The 13,086-nt window shown below is 46.7% G+C and overlaps 1 pseudogene; it reads left to right on the top strand.

The window, feature by feature from the left end:
- Nucleotides 1-7,508: 7,508 nt before the first annotated feature.
- On the top strand, nt 7,509-12,779 carry LOC112990714 (C-type lectin domain family 4 member D-like; annotated as a pseudogene).
- The last annotated feature ends 307 nt before the right edge of the window (nt 12,780-13,086 follow it).

Here is a 13,086-nt window from a genome sequence, read left to right as displayed (position 1 = left end):
TTTGGCACTGGAAAGTCCAGGGAAGTGTGGCAGGTGAAGAGACTGGCCTGTATGTGAACAGAGTGGATACCTTCCTTTAAATATCATTGCCTCAATTGGGACTGATACATGAGGGCTCAGAGTCATCAAAGCAGGTCCTAGGCTCTGGTTTCGTCCTCTCTGTTTGGGTCTGGCAAGGACTGGGTGAAAAGAAGTTGAGTTTTGCAGAAAAAAGATGCAGGAATGAAAGAGACATGTTCAGAGCTGCTCCTTCCTCAGTCTCCTCGAGAAGAGACGTCTGCTTTGACCAGGGGCACGCAGAGAATGTCCTCTATTTGCGTTGTTTTAGCTGAACAAAGTTGATTTCCTACACAAAATAAAATAATACAATTTTAAACCAATGAAAAAGGCCCTGGGCTGTGTTTCTCCCTCTCGCACTCTCTTCTTCTCATGCTCCCTTGCTTGCTCTCACTCATTCTCTTTTACTCTCTCTAAGCGGCAGGTCTTTTGTAAAACCAGGGTCAAAACATGTTGCTGTGCCAGGATAGAGCCTTACACAACTACTGCAGTAAAAATTGCATCTACCAGCAGAGGTAAAACCTTTCAGAGACATCCTGGCTATGTGGTGGGGCTGCTCTAGCAAAAGCTTTGGAAGAGACTGGGCACAGGCAACAAGCTCAAGAGATACTATAAATATTTGTTACCATGGGTGAAAGACTTGCCTGGGACAGTAACACAAGGTTGTAGTAGGAGTCTGACCTTCATATGGTTGACCAAGTATGATGAGTTCTCCCCAGCAGCAAAAAACTGGGGCCTTGAGTACCACCCTGAAGAAGAAGTCCACTTTCCAATACAAAACTGATCCCAGACTGCAACTTATGCAACAGACTTCCTGGGAGACTAACAGCAGAGCAATCCCTACAGCAGCATACCCGCCCAGGCCTGAGTGTGCTGCAGAAGAGGCAGTAAGGGGCAAGGCTGTTGCTGTACATAAGGTTCTTTCCAGAAATGCATTGTGTATTGGACTGCCTTCACTTGCTCCTGAGTCTTGCTGCAGACTATGTGCCTCTGTGGATCCTATCTTTTCTCCAGCCATTTACATTTTCTGGCCCTGGTGCCCACTCTTCTGTTTGCCTCAGTAAACATCATCTGCCTAAACTTTCCTGACCAAGCAGTGCCAGTGCCCTGCAGGACACCACTGTATATCTCCTGGCTGTGTTATTACTCTGTCCTATGAAAGTGAATCCTCTCTTTGTGTCCCAAAGAAAGCAGAGAATTTGTACTGGAGAAAAGGTAACCGGACGATTTGGCTTCCTGAACCAATCAATGGGAGTAGTTTTGTGAATGGTAGTGGATGGTGGTAGGAGTTGCTGAGTCTCATAACCCAACAATGGCAAGGTTGCTGCAACTGCATGTCCTTGCATCCAGCCAGTAGTGAGGCTGAGTGTGTATTCCCAATAGGCACATGTGCACACACACACTCCATACATATATCCAGAGCCAGGTGCACCGACCAACACAGACAGAAAACACTTTTGCAAGCATAGACAGCACAAACAGCCTGATCCTGTACCCTCTCTGGCTGATGAGGATAAAAGCCTGTTACACGAAAAATATATATGTTTACACATACATAAAACAGGTCCCTGTAGTAGCTAGCCTTAGATGTTCAGTCTATCCAGTAGTTGGTTCCTAGATCCCCTGGTCTCCCTAGTTGCTGGGCCCTGGACCTATGAGCCCCTGAGGCCCACAGCCAGACTTCTGTTGCTGGTACTCAGACCTCCTCGCATGCACACATGTGTGTACACACCCTCACACACACACACACAGACTGTGGGTTCCTCCAGTCACTGGCTTTAGACACTCAGTCTCTCCTGTAGCTGGCCCCTACGTCCGCTGTTCTTCCCTATATATTGTATCCTCTATAGACACACATGCAAAAAGGTGTCTCTGGTAGCTCATCCGGACCTATGGTCTTTCCAGTAGCTGACCCTCAGACCCCCTGGTCTGTCTGGTAGCTGGCTTGGACCGCTGGACCCTCCATTAGCCACTTCTCAAATCCCTTAGCCTCTCCAGCATCCAGCCCAGACTGATACCTGGCTCCCAGGTCTTTTATCCTATTTGCCAGCTAGTCTATCTTGATGTGTGCTAGTGATTACACACACCTGTATATGCACCCACACACAATATGCATGCACCTGGCTCTCCAGTTGCTGGTATGTCAGGCTCACAGGGCCCTGTCACTCATGGTTCCTTTTTCAGTTGCTGCACTTGGACCTTCATAAACACACATGGACACAGAATAGAGATGTCCTCCCCCAGGAAAACAGTTAGAAATAGAGTTTAATAAGAAGAGAAGACAGACTGTAGTGATCAGGTGCAGAGCATGGCCAGACTAGTGTACTGACTAGCAGCCTGTTTACATGTGACTGGCCTCTTTTGTCCCCTTTTCCCTCTCTTTCCCACAACTCCACTGTCTTTGCGAGGGACTGCTCACCAATTTGGGCCACAAGGCTACACTGAGTTGTGTGAAGTTATTTGCTGTCCTCACTGCTGGAGTTGAGGACTGTTTCATCTGGAGAGAGTCCCTCATCATACAAAAGGACAGCAGCTGGGCACATGGAGGGGTTAGTGGGCTTTGGTCATTTTTCTGCATTATTCAGTAGTTTCCCTGAGAAAGAGAATCTGTCCCTGGGCCATGGTACACCCTGACTTGCTCTGGTCTCCATTGTGAACCATAGTGCCAAATGTTGCTGTGCTACTGCTTTTTCAGAGTTGGAGTTGACCCCACCTCACACCAGCCTCTCAGGGCCCAATGAGTGGCCTCAAGGGCCATCGCAGCAACTTCTGCTCCTTTTTCATTTGAGGTTTTCTGTGTCTCAGCCTCATGACTTTAACGTGATACTCTGTTTTTTGTATTTCTCCCAGCATCCAGGACTGAAATCGTGTGATGGACAGAGACCTCTGTTCTTATTTATGAATGTTTTCCTCATAACCCTCTTAGCTGTGGAGCAGGGGCAAGAGACTATCAGCCCTAGAAGTCCATATGCAGCAGCAGTCCGTGGAATCTGAGGGCTTTTTGTGTTTAGTACTGTCAGAGAAGTTAAGCCAGCCTAGTGATTTCCGCAATGTGTTCAGTACACCTTTGTCTCATTGAGGTCTGAATTAGGGTCTTTGAATTTTGAGCTGGGTATAACATTTGCCATTTCCAGGTATGAGAAATATTCCTTGATCACCACAGCTTGTCAAAGATGCTGGAGATTGGCCTTTCAATGATATTGGCATTTTTCCTCAGCACCCTCAGATCTACCATGCCCAGGCACTTGAACTAGGGTATATCCAGGTTAATGACTTTGTGAATAATGTTGCCTCTTTAGCACTCTCTCCCCACACTCTGCCAAGTCAGAGAAAGCATTGAGCACCTCTCTTTTTCTGTGTCATTTGTCGCTAGGTCACCTCCATTCAGCAGTTGCCCACATTTTCTCTGGTCTTCCTTTTGCTGCATATGCACCAGTAGCAGCTGTTGTTCTTAGGTTTCATACCCTCCATCAGTTTTAACTCGAGCCAAGCTTCAGCCTTCCTAATTCTCTCCCTGCATGCTCAGGTGACATCCCTATATTCTTCCTCAGTAACGCATTGCCACTTTCACCTCTTTCACATTCCCTTCTGTGTTTGAGGTCAGTCAAAAGTTCCCTGTGCAGCCAAGCTGGCCTCCCGCTATGACTGTTCCTTTCCCTGCACATCAGAATGGACCATTCTTGTACTTTAAGGAGATTGTCCTTGAAGATCCACCAGCTCTCCTGCATCCTCTTTTTGTCTTTTGGGGCCACCTTCCAAGTGATCCTGGCTACCAGTTCCCTGAACAAGTCAGCTTTACTCTCCTGAAGTCTATAGCCTTTATTCTGCCTCTTGCCTTCCTCACTTCCCTCAGGATCTTCAGCTCCACCAACCTCCATGCACTACTGCCAAAGCTGCAGTTGGTCTTCACATCCTTAACCAGTTCTTCCTCATTTGTGAGTAGCACTTCCAGCAGGGCACCTCACTAGCTAGCTAAAGCAACAGTGTCAAAAAAACTGTCCTTGACACAGTCTCTAAAAATCCTGGGTTGCTTGTGCCCTCCATATTTCCCTTCCAGCAGAAGCTGGGGTGGTTCAAGTACCACATGAAAATCAGGGCCTGCAATCATGAGGCTTCTTCCTGTTCCCTAAGAGAGCTTTATCTACTTACTCCCTTGATCAGATGGACTGTAGCAAATACCTGCCAATGTTATGACCATTGTCAGCCTCTGCTCTTCCTGATCTGTAAGCTGCTGACCAGACTTCCCTTTGATTTTCATTCAGACAGGATTTAAAGGTAGTTAGTTGGAACAAGTTAACTAATACACTGCAACACTTGCCTAACATCACAGTGGTACCTTCTTTGGACACATGGTTGGTGCTAAGATCCACTGCCTGGACAATAACCTGCAGAGACCAATCCAGAATTGCCTTCTAGGCTATCACAACTCTTCAGATGACAGGTCGTATTCTCTCTCTGTCTTCTTGGTAGCATTTGCTCTGTGACCTTCCTTCCATGCATAGCGCAATGCTGGAAGTGCAGCCCAGTGGGCTGGAGACAGTTTCAAAAAAGATGCTACTACACATTGTCTGAAAAGGTGTCCTGCAACGAAAACAAGGAGAACTGCATAGGGTTGGGCTCCCACCTGGTGATGACTGATACAGAAGCAGAGTATGTAAGTGCAGGAGTGAGCGAGGAGGACACAGCAGCCTTGGGTCTCCAGTGCCAGGACCTGGAGGGGACTTCAGAGCCCCTCCCTTCTCCTTCTTGCCTTTCCTAAAGGTTTGATGCTTGGAAAAGGCTTCCAGGAGGATTTGCTCCATCACCTTCCCAGGGACTGAGGGGAGGTTGACTAGCCTGTAATCCTCTGGATCCTCCTTCTTGAGGATAGGGGTGGCATCTGCTTCTGTCCAGCCCTCAGCAATGGCCCTGATTGCTACAGCCTTTCAAAGACAAAGAGCAACCTCACAATGACATCTACCAGCTCCCTGAGCACTCATACATGCATCCCTATCAGGTCCCACGGATTTGTGTATGTCCAGTTTGTTTAAATGTTCCCTAACCTGATCCTGCTCTGCTGAGGAGAAGTCTTCCTTGCTTTGGACTTTTGCACTGGTCTCAGGGACTTGGGATTCCTGAAGGCAAGTCTTACCAGTAAAGACCAAGGCAAAGGAGGCATTGAGTAACTTGGCCTTTTCCTTGTCCTTTGTCACCATTTTCCCTAGTCTTCTGTTTGATATTGATATATCTATAGAAGCCCTTCTCATTGCCCTTCACATCCCTCACCAAATTTCACTCCAGATGGGCTTTGGCTTTTCATAACACCATTCCTGCACCCTCAGACAGTGTCTCTGTATTTCTCCCTGTGAAAGATTTCTGAAACAAGGGAGAATCAGTTTGAAAAAATGTATTAAAAAAGCAAGAATTTTTTTAACTGAGAGAAGAGAAGTAAGTAGGAACAAAGCAGCAGTCAGAACCTGGTTTGACAGTGCCAGAAGTTGCCCCGCAACTCTGCAACTTCTCTCTAGAATTGACAGCACATCCTCCCTGTTGGATGCGGTGGGTAGGGGACTAACAGCAAGGGGTGCAACAACTTTGGTGTGTATGTGGCCTTGTGCATTCTCACTGGCCTGTGGATTGGCAGACTGTAGGGAGTGACATGGGTACACACAAAGTTAAAGCCCCTGCATCTCCAACAAGAAATGCATATAATTAGGGGAACACACACTCTGAGAAAAGGGAAATGTTCTTGTAGCCCACACTTCCTGTGGGGAGGAGGGCCGGGGGGGGGGGGGGGGGGGTTTGCGCAATTAACCATGTGAAAGTGTGTGTGTATGTGTGCGGATCAGAAGTTTTGGTGATTAGTTACAGAAACATGTTTAGAAATTTGTAGGTGTTTATTAATATTTTGTGTCTAGTCTTGTGTTTTATCCATTGTATTGCTGATAATGATCCTCAATATATAGGTAGCTCTTTGCCAGTTAACGACATGTCATTATTATATCAATAAACTGCTTTGATCTTGATTAGATTTAAACCATGTGAACTGAGCAGGTTTTCCCTGTGACAGTTTCACACCCTCTGCATTCTCCATACTGATCAAGTGAAGTTACCTTCCCTCCTATATGCACAAAATCAAGTCTATTTTAGACCAGTAACAAATACCAAGTATTCTCATTTATGGGCATCTGGTGGTGCACTTCAGCTCTGTTGTCAAGCTCTGTCCTCCAGCATAAAGGCTGGGAACTTCTTAAAATGTCATCTGAGAATCTCACTGTATTGTTAATCTAGTAGCTAGTGCCGTCTAGGACAATAACAGCTAGCATATTTATGGACTATCTTTCCAGTGCAACAAAGCTGTTGGGTGGTCTGACCCTGTCTGCAACCTGTTGGGCACAATAAAAACACTCAGAGGATATTTTCTACACACAGTTTATGCCTGTCCTCATTTGTAGCCAGCTTTATGCCCTGCTCTTTCAAGTCTTCTATCGATATGCTGCAGTTATGTTTGCTATCCCATTCCTGCCTCAGTGTATGCATCTTCACAGGGAAAAAAATGTAGCTCATAGAAAGTGGAAGAGCAATGGATGCATACTCACACCAGTCAGTTCAGAGTACAATGAGATCTAGTCAGGATTCTTTATTCTTAGGAATATCCTTAGTGATACTTCATCCTTCAGGGTTTTGCATCAAGTCACCTTGAACAGTGCTAGAATCAATGTGTGGCTGTGCCTCATGTAGCAGGAGTAAAGCTCCATGATCTGTAGTGCACAGGGATTCTGACATGGTCTAGTGATCCCTTCTGGCCTCTGCCTCCAGCATGACACATTGCTTGCAACTTCTCCTCTCTAGTCAAAGCTCCATCCTTTTTCCTGAGCAGTTAGTTAAAAAGAAAGTTGGCAAGTTCCCTATTGTGGTCTGGGTTACTGATTTCAGGTTCAGCATCGGGACTTGCCAAGACTGAGTCATGGCATCATTTCCTTTGGTAATCTGACCATCTTTTGCAGGTCTCTCTGTCAAATACCAAGCGGGTTTAGCCCTTTGCTAGCAAATTCCAACAGAGTAGGCATTTTCACACACCCACTCACTGGGTAGAATAAACACAATGGAGGTAAAGCCAATATTATGTCCTGAAAAATTGTCTGAATAAGTGCAAAAGGAGGTTGGAGGTGGTCTAAGATTGAGTGATACTACTCTTCAGCTATTTTCCTTTGCCTCTAAGGTTCTGTGTTGCAGTGAACCTCTTCTGAAATGTCTTGGCAGAGAGATAGCAAAAACTTCCCCATCCTCACATGTTGTGGGGAACACCCAGCATTTGGCTTTTTCTGCACACCAGATCAGAGACTGTGAACACTCCCCACTAGCATGGGAGGTGCCCTGATGCAGTCTTCTGTACAAGAAGAAGGCTGTATTCATACCCGTATCTGTAACATGAACTCTTGGTAGGGAAGAGTAACACTATGGCAGAAACAATGCACCGACAAGGGAGAGCCAGTCCTGGAACTGCAAGTAATCACAGAACCTTCCTTTCTGTCTTCCTGTGGAAGAAGGAGGAGGTGGGGGGAGATACAAGGTGGCGTAGATAATGGGCGTGGTACGATGCCTGACCGCACAGGGACCATAGGGAAAGAGGGAAGCAACAGATGAGGGAAGTGGGGAGTGACTGGACTGGGAGAAAAACCCTTTCCCCAGGGTCGAGGGGAGTGAAAGTCAAGACAGACCAAGGTCTGTCCTTCCCTTCAGTGGTTCTTCCATAAACAGTGGAACGGGAGAGTGCTACCCTGCTAGCATAATCCATGTTAAACTGTCTGGATCAAGTCAAACACAAATCATTGCTCTTATCTCTAGTGTCTCTAAGGAAGACCAAGCTAGGCCTGTCCCAAGAGCTTCAAGGTCCTCCTTGTGGAAACAATTTCTCTGTGGCTCTGTCTGTGCAAACACTGAGCTAGACTGTCACTCCTCTGAGTAACTCTGACTATACACTATTGCATAAAAGGGGCAGGGGAATAAAGCAAAAGCAGATTTGTGTACATGAGAGAAAGAAACTCTAAAAAGAGATGAAGAGGAGGGAGGTATAAAAGGAGAGTTCAGTGAAAGACAGGAGTAATGGAGGGCAACAAGGAAGAAAGTGTGCTTTGGGGAAAGGGGGTGTGGCAGGACAAAAAAAGGAGGAGTGAGAGTTTAGAAGAGTACAGACAGGGCTTGTGATAAAAAGCAAAGTAGAAGAGCAGCTTCAGGGCAGCCCTTGTGTTGCCCTGCTCTGTGAGTCTGATGCACTTTTAATGACAGGCAGCAGTACCTGTTTACAGTACCCATGAGACTCCCTATGCCTTGGAACAAGGTTACCAGCAGACTGGCAGAATACTGAGTTTCCTGGGTTCTCCTGCCTACTGATTCTGGGTTGTGGGATTCCCACTCTTGCCTTGTTTTTTTCAACCTCAGCAGAAGACAGAAGCTACTCCAGGCTGAGACCTTGGGTCTTCCTTGTTTCTGCTCTTGTCATCAAAGTTGCCTTTTTAACCATCTGCCTTGGTGGATTCTAAGGTCTGTTAGTTCCCCTGGGATACAAGAAACAGTCAACTGCCTTGCATCAGGCGGAAAAACATATCCTACTCTGTCTGCCAGCAGGTGACTGCCTGTCAGCAAACAGCGTGCCCTTCTCCCACTCCAGCCTCTTAGTTGAGGAATAGGGTCACTTCCAGGGCCAACAGTTTGTTCCCTGGCAGAGCCTTCTCATATCTCCACTCAGTTTCCCACCTGCCTGAATAAAGCCAGGTCTGGGTGAAACCAGTTAGTTTCTCCCCTCCCACCACAATGGATTTGGGAATTCTCTTTAGTGTCAGAGGGCATCTGATTAGGTTTCCAGAAGACTGATGGTTGGATGTCAGTTGTCCTGACCATATTCTTGGTCTCTGTCAGAGCTTCCTGTAACACTGCCCTGCAGATAAAGATCCAGTGTAGAAACATTGGTACCAGGGTTGCCCGTATTTTTGCAGAGTGCAAGATGATCCAGTCACATGCCACCCATAACTGCCCGGAATGACCAGAACAGAAATATGCTTGTACTGTCCTAGGGCAGAATACTGCTCTGTGATTATTCCTCTGTGCTTCTTTTCAACTCCCTTGGGTGAGGCCTCAACACTCAACAGTTCTAATCCTTGTTAATAAGGGTAAAAGTGGAGCTCTAAAGCCGCAAAGCATAGGAAGATTAAGAGGGAAAATGTGTTAATATTCCACCTTTATTAAGCCTGTCTCGGGACTTCTTTGACCCTTTCCTGCAGTGCTCCAGCATGTCCCAGGCTTGTGCAGATATGACAGTGGAACGGCTGCACCTGGAACCCCTCTCCTTGAACCTGTTAAAAACAATCTAGCAAATCCCTCCCCTCACTGCCTGGATGTCTTGGCTGGGTTTTCTCAGCTAGCAAAATGAGTCTCTGAGCCAGCAGAGATGAGAGGAGCTCATCTGATTAATGCCTGCCCAAAGGAGGAAGTGACCAATAATGGGGAAAACTGCCTGCTGTTTCTCTTCTTTATGTTGGATACAGTTTTCAGAGCTTGTAAAGATAAAAGCAAGTCTCTGGAGGAGGGGGGGGCACTCAGCTAGGAGGCAGTGGACAATACAGGTTACTCATGAATGAGGAGGAAAGAGTGACAGTGGCATCTTCTCTTTCCTCTCTTCCCAGTTGTTTTCCATCATCAAAGCTATGACCAATACAAGACTCTGCTCCAGAATGCTACAGAGTGGCACTGTGTCCCCAACACACCTGCAGGTAAAAGTGAGTGATGCTAACAGCCTCATGAGTGAGGCTAAGAGCCCCACCAGAATTTACTCTCCTGTCAGCCTTTGAGGTCAGGAATGTGATTGTTAGCCAGCCCTGGATTGTTTTAAAAAAGGAAGCTGAAGAATTGAGGAAAAGAAAGTCTGACTTAGGCTGCTGTGGAAGCATGTTCTGGAACAGTGGAAGAATGTGGGTTGCTCCAGGCCTGCCTTTGATCACCTTTTCCCACTCTTTCCCTCTCTCCAGCCCTCACACAACCCCTCAGCTGCAAATTCAGCTCACTGATCTAGCTAAAAGCTCTTCACCCTTTCTGTAAGGGTTGGTTCAAACCAGCTCCACTCCTTGAGCTGGTTCACTGCCGATTCACACAAGCATCATGGTCAGTGAGACGGACAGGACTAGGAGCGGTGGGAGAATGTAGCTATGCAGTTTAGATTGGCTGGAAATCTGGGCTGGAATCACATATGACGTGACAGCCATGACAAATGCTAGCAGTCTTGCAGTGCAAATCCCAGACCTCAGCTCATAGTTCTGTTTTCTCCTGTGCACTGTGTTCAGAAACGAGGTGAATTTTGTTTGCACAGAGGCTGACCCCTACACTGTGAGTACATCTGAGCTAGCTGTTCAGACTCCCTTTGCAGTCTGTGATAAAACGGTGTTTGTAGGGATGAATTAGACATGGTCCACCTCATCTTATGGTGGACATTTATGGAAGGTCAGACAAGCTGTACTCTGCACATATCCAATTTGCTTTTCCCTGTAAAGAGACCATACCAAGCTCCAAGAGGCATAAGCATATCCATCGAACAGAGGACAAATCTTCCTACCCAACTTGCTTAAGCATCCAAATAAAATCGTCCAGTGTTGCTTAGTCATGTGGGCAAAATTCAGCTTTCATACTGTGACATTAGGAATGAATGGAAAAGTTTCATAGAGTACATGATGGTCAAAGGCCATCATCCATCAGTTCCATGAAAGATCGAGGTGGGAGGCACAGAGACAGAGAGATCCAAGTTCCTCAAACTGCTTGAACTGAGGACTTTGCAGATTTGCTGGTACTCTCCAGGATAAGGGTGTCTCTTTCTGTAAGTGTATGCAATGGTGACCATTGGGTGGATCTAACAAATAAGAATACAGGAAGGTTAACAAAAGCTTTGCTAGCCATTCTGCTCACTGGACTCTACTTGCCCCATTTGGTGTCAAGAAGGGTATTTGAGATTCTATGCTATGAAGACAGCTCTTGAACAATAAATACAAGGTTATCTAGGTCCACCTTCTAGCATGTACATGGTGCGCTAGCTTGCTGTGGGCAGGCTGGAGCATTGGCTTGACCAAGGCATTGTCACTGTATGAAACTCCACCTGGCGAACACAGGGAGTTTCCACCTGGGAGACACAAGAAGAGAATCCCTGTGAGGGTCTGAGATCAAGAGCAAGCATCTCCAGGTAGCATGAGCAAGGGTGTATCTGTTTGGTGATTTTATTGGGTGAACTTTGCAGCCTGTTTGCCTCATGTTTTGAGAGAATACATGTGTGGGTTTTTTTAATCCATCCTGTGACTGTCTGGCAATAAGGCAGATATCTAGGAAAATCAGGCTTGTGTAAGGAACTGTCTGTTAATCCGTATGAGTGAAGAGTTAAGCATGTGAACAATGCTTCTCTGACAGAAGTATCCCTGAAAGAGTAAGAGCCAATTGCTTCCAACCTTACATCCTCAAAAGAGTAGGGCAAAAACTGTGTCTCTCACCAACCAAAAGTTGAGCAGGCTTGGCAGAATAGACAGAGAAAAGAAAAGGCACTTCAGGTGAGGAGCCTGTGACAGGGGTCTGTTAGGCTGTGGATAATCCTGCCTGCAGAGAATGAATGAGAGCACTTGCCTCTGTCCAGATTAGAGATGTGGTTAACACTCTTTCCCTAATACCTGGGACTTCTCATTGAGCTTTCTCATTGAGCTTTTCTCATTGAGCTTCTCATTGAGAAAGATAGCACACCTTGTTCAAAAATGGGCTTTTCCCCCACACACAGAGGAAGGCTGGACATGCTGCCCAATGGGCTGGAGACTCTTTCAAAAAAGCTGCTACTACGTGTCATCTGATGAGATGTCCTGGGGTGAGAGTGAGAAGAACTGCACTGGGATGGGCTCCCACCTGGTGGTGATCAGTACAGAAGTGGAACAGGTAAGTGCAGGGCTGAGAGAGGCAACACAGCAGCCCTGGGATGCCAGTGCCAGGTTCTAAAGGGGACTTCAGAGCCCCTCTTTACTCCTGCAGTGGCCAGGGAATGTCCTCTCTGGGTCCATTCAACCCTGGCTCTCCTCTGCTACCAGCCGCACTCCACAGGGATTCTTGCCTCCCCCCCTAATCAGTTCTGCTCCTCATGGACATTGCACTTTATCCAGGACTTCCTCTTCAGCCTGGTGAAAAGGTTATTTACTCGCAGCTATGAAACAAAATACTACATAGGCTTGACTGCTTAGGGAAAAGGGCAATGGCCCTGGTGGATCAGGCTCCATATAATGCAACAACAACGTGAGTATCCTGTAGGGGAAAGGAAGATCGTAACATTTACACCCCTTTGGCCAACTGACCAATACACAGTGCAGAACACATGTCAGAAAGTGGTCTCTGTCCCTAGCTGCACTGTAAGTGAGGGGGGACATGACCAGTCTTCTCCTTTGCCTTAACCAGAGTTCCTGATCTCTGTCACAACAATGTTCCCTTTCTCTTCCAGAACTGTTCTAGTTGACTCTATCCACTGCTTTCATTCATGCCAATGCATTGCCAATAGAGGAACTTTTGTTTACAGTTTCTGGAAACCTGGGGAACCCAATTTACCCTTTGACAAAAAATGTGTTGCAATTCACGTGAAGGGAAATACAGACTCCAGCACATACAGTAACTGGAACAACATGCTTTCCTTCACAATTTGCTTTTGAATTTGTGAACTGACAGCCAAATATGTCTGAGGAAAGAAACTCCACTGTGGATGAGGGACCTGGAGCAGCACCTTGAGAAGGGGCAGCTCATGCGGAACTGAGGGAAAAGCTGGACTGAACCCTCGCAAATGCCTTGTCTTGCACTGTGATGGGATTCCAGCTCTGAAGGACCTCATTTGCCCACCTCTCCTCCTAAATTTCTTTCCAAGCTGAAGATCAGTCCCAGACAGAAGCCCTCAGGCTGATGTCAAGGATCTATTGGGCCCCTTCCCAACCTCCTCCTTCAGACACAGTGCACCGAGTCTTCAGTACTTTCTTTGACTCTGTCTAATCATTG

This window comes from Dromaius novaehollandiae, chromosome 1 (genome assembly GCF_036370855.1).
Source record: "Dromaius novaehollandiae isolate bDroNov1 chromosome 1, bDroNov1.hap1, whole genome shotgun sequence".
In the NCBI taxonomy this organism is placed as follows: domain Eukaryota; kingdom Metazoa; phylum Chordata; class Aves; order Casuariiformes; family Dromaiidae; genus Dromaius; species Dromaius novaehollandiae.
This window is presented reverse-complemented; position numbering and strand designations above follow the sequence as displayed.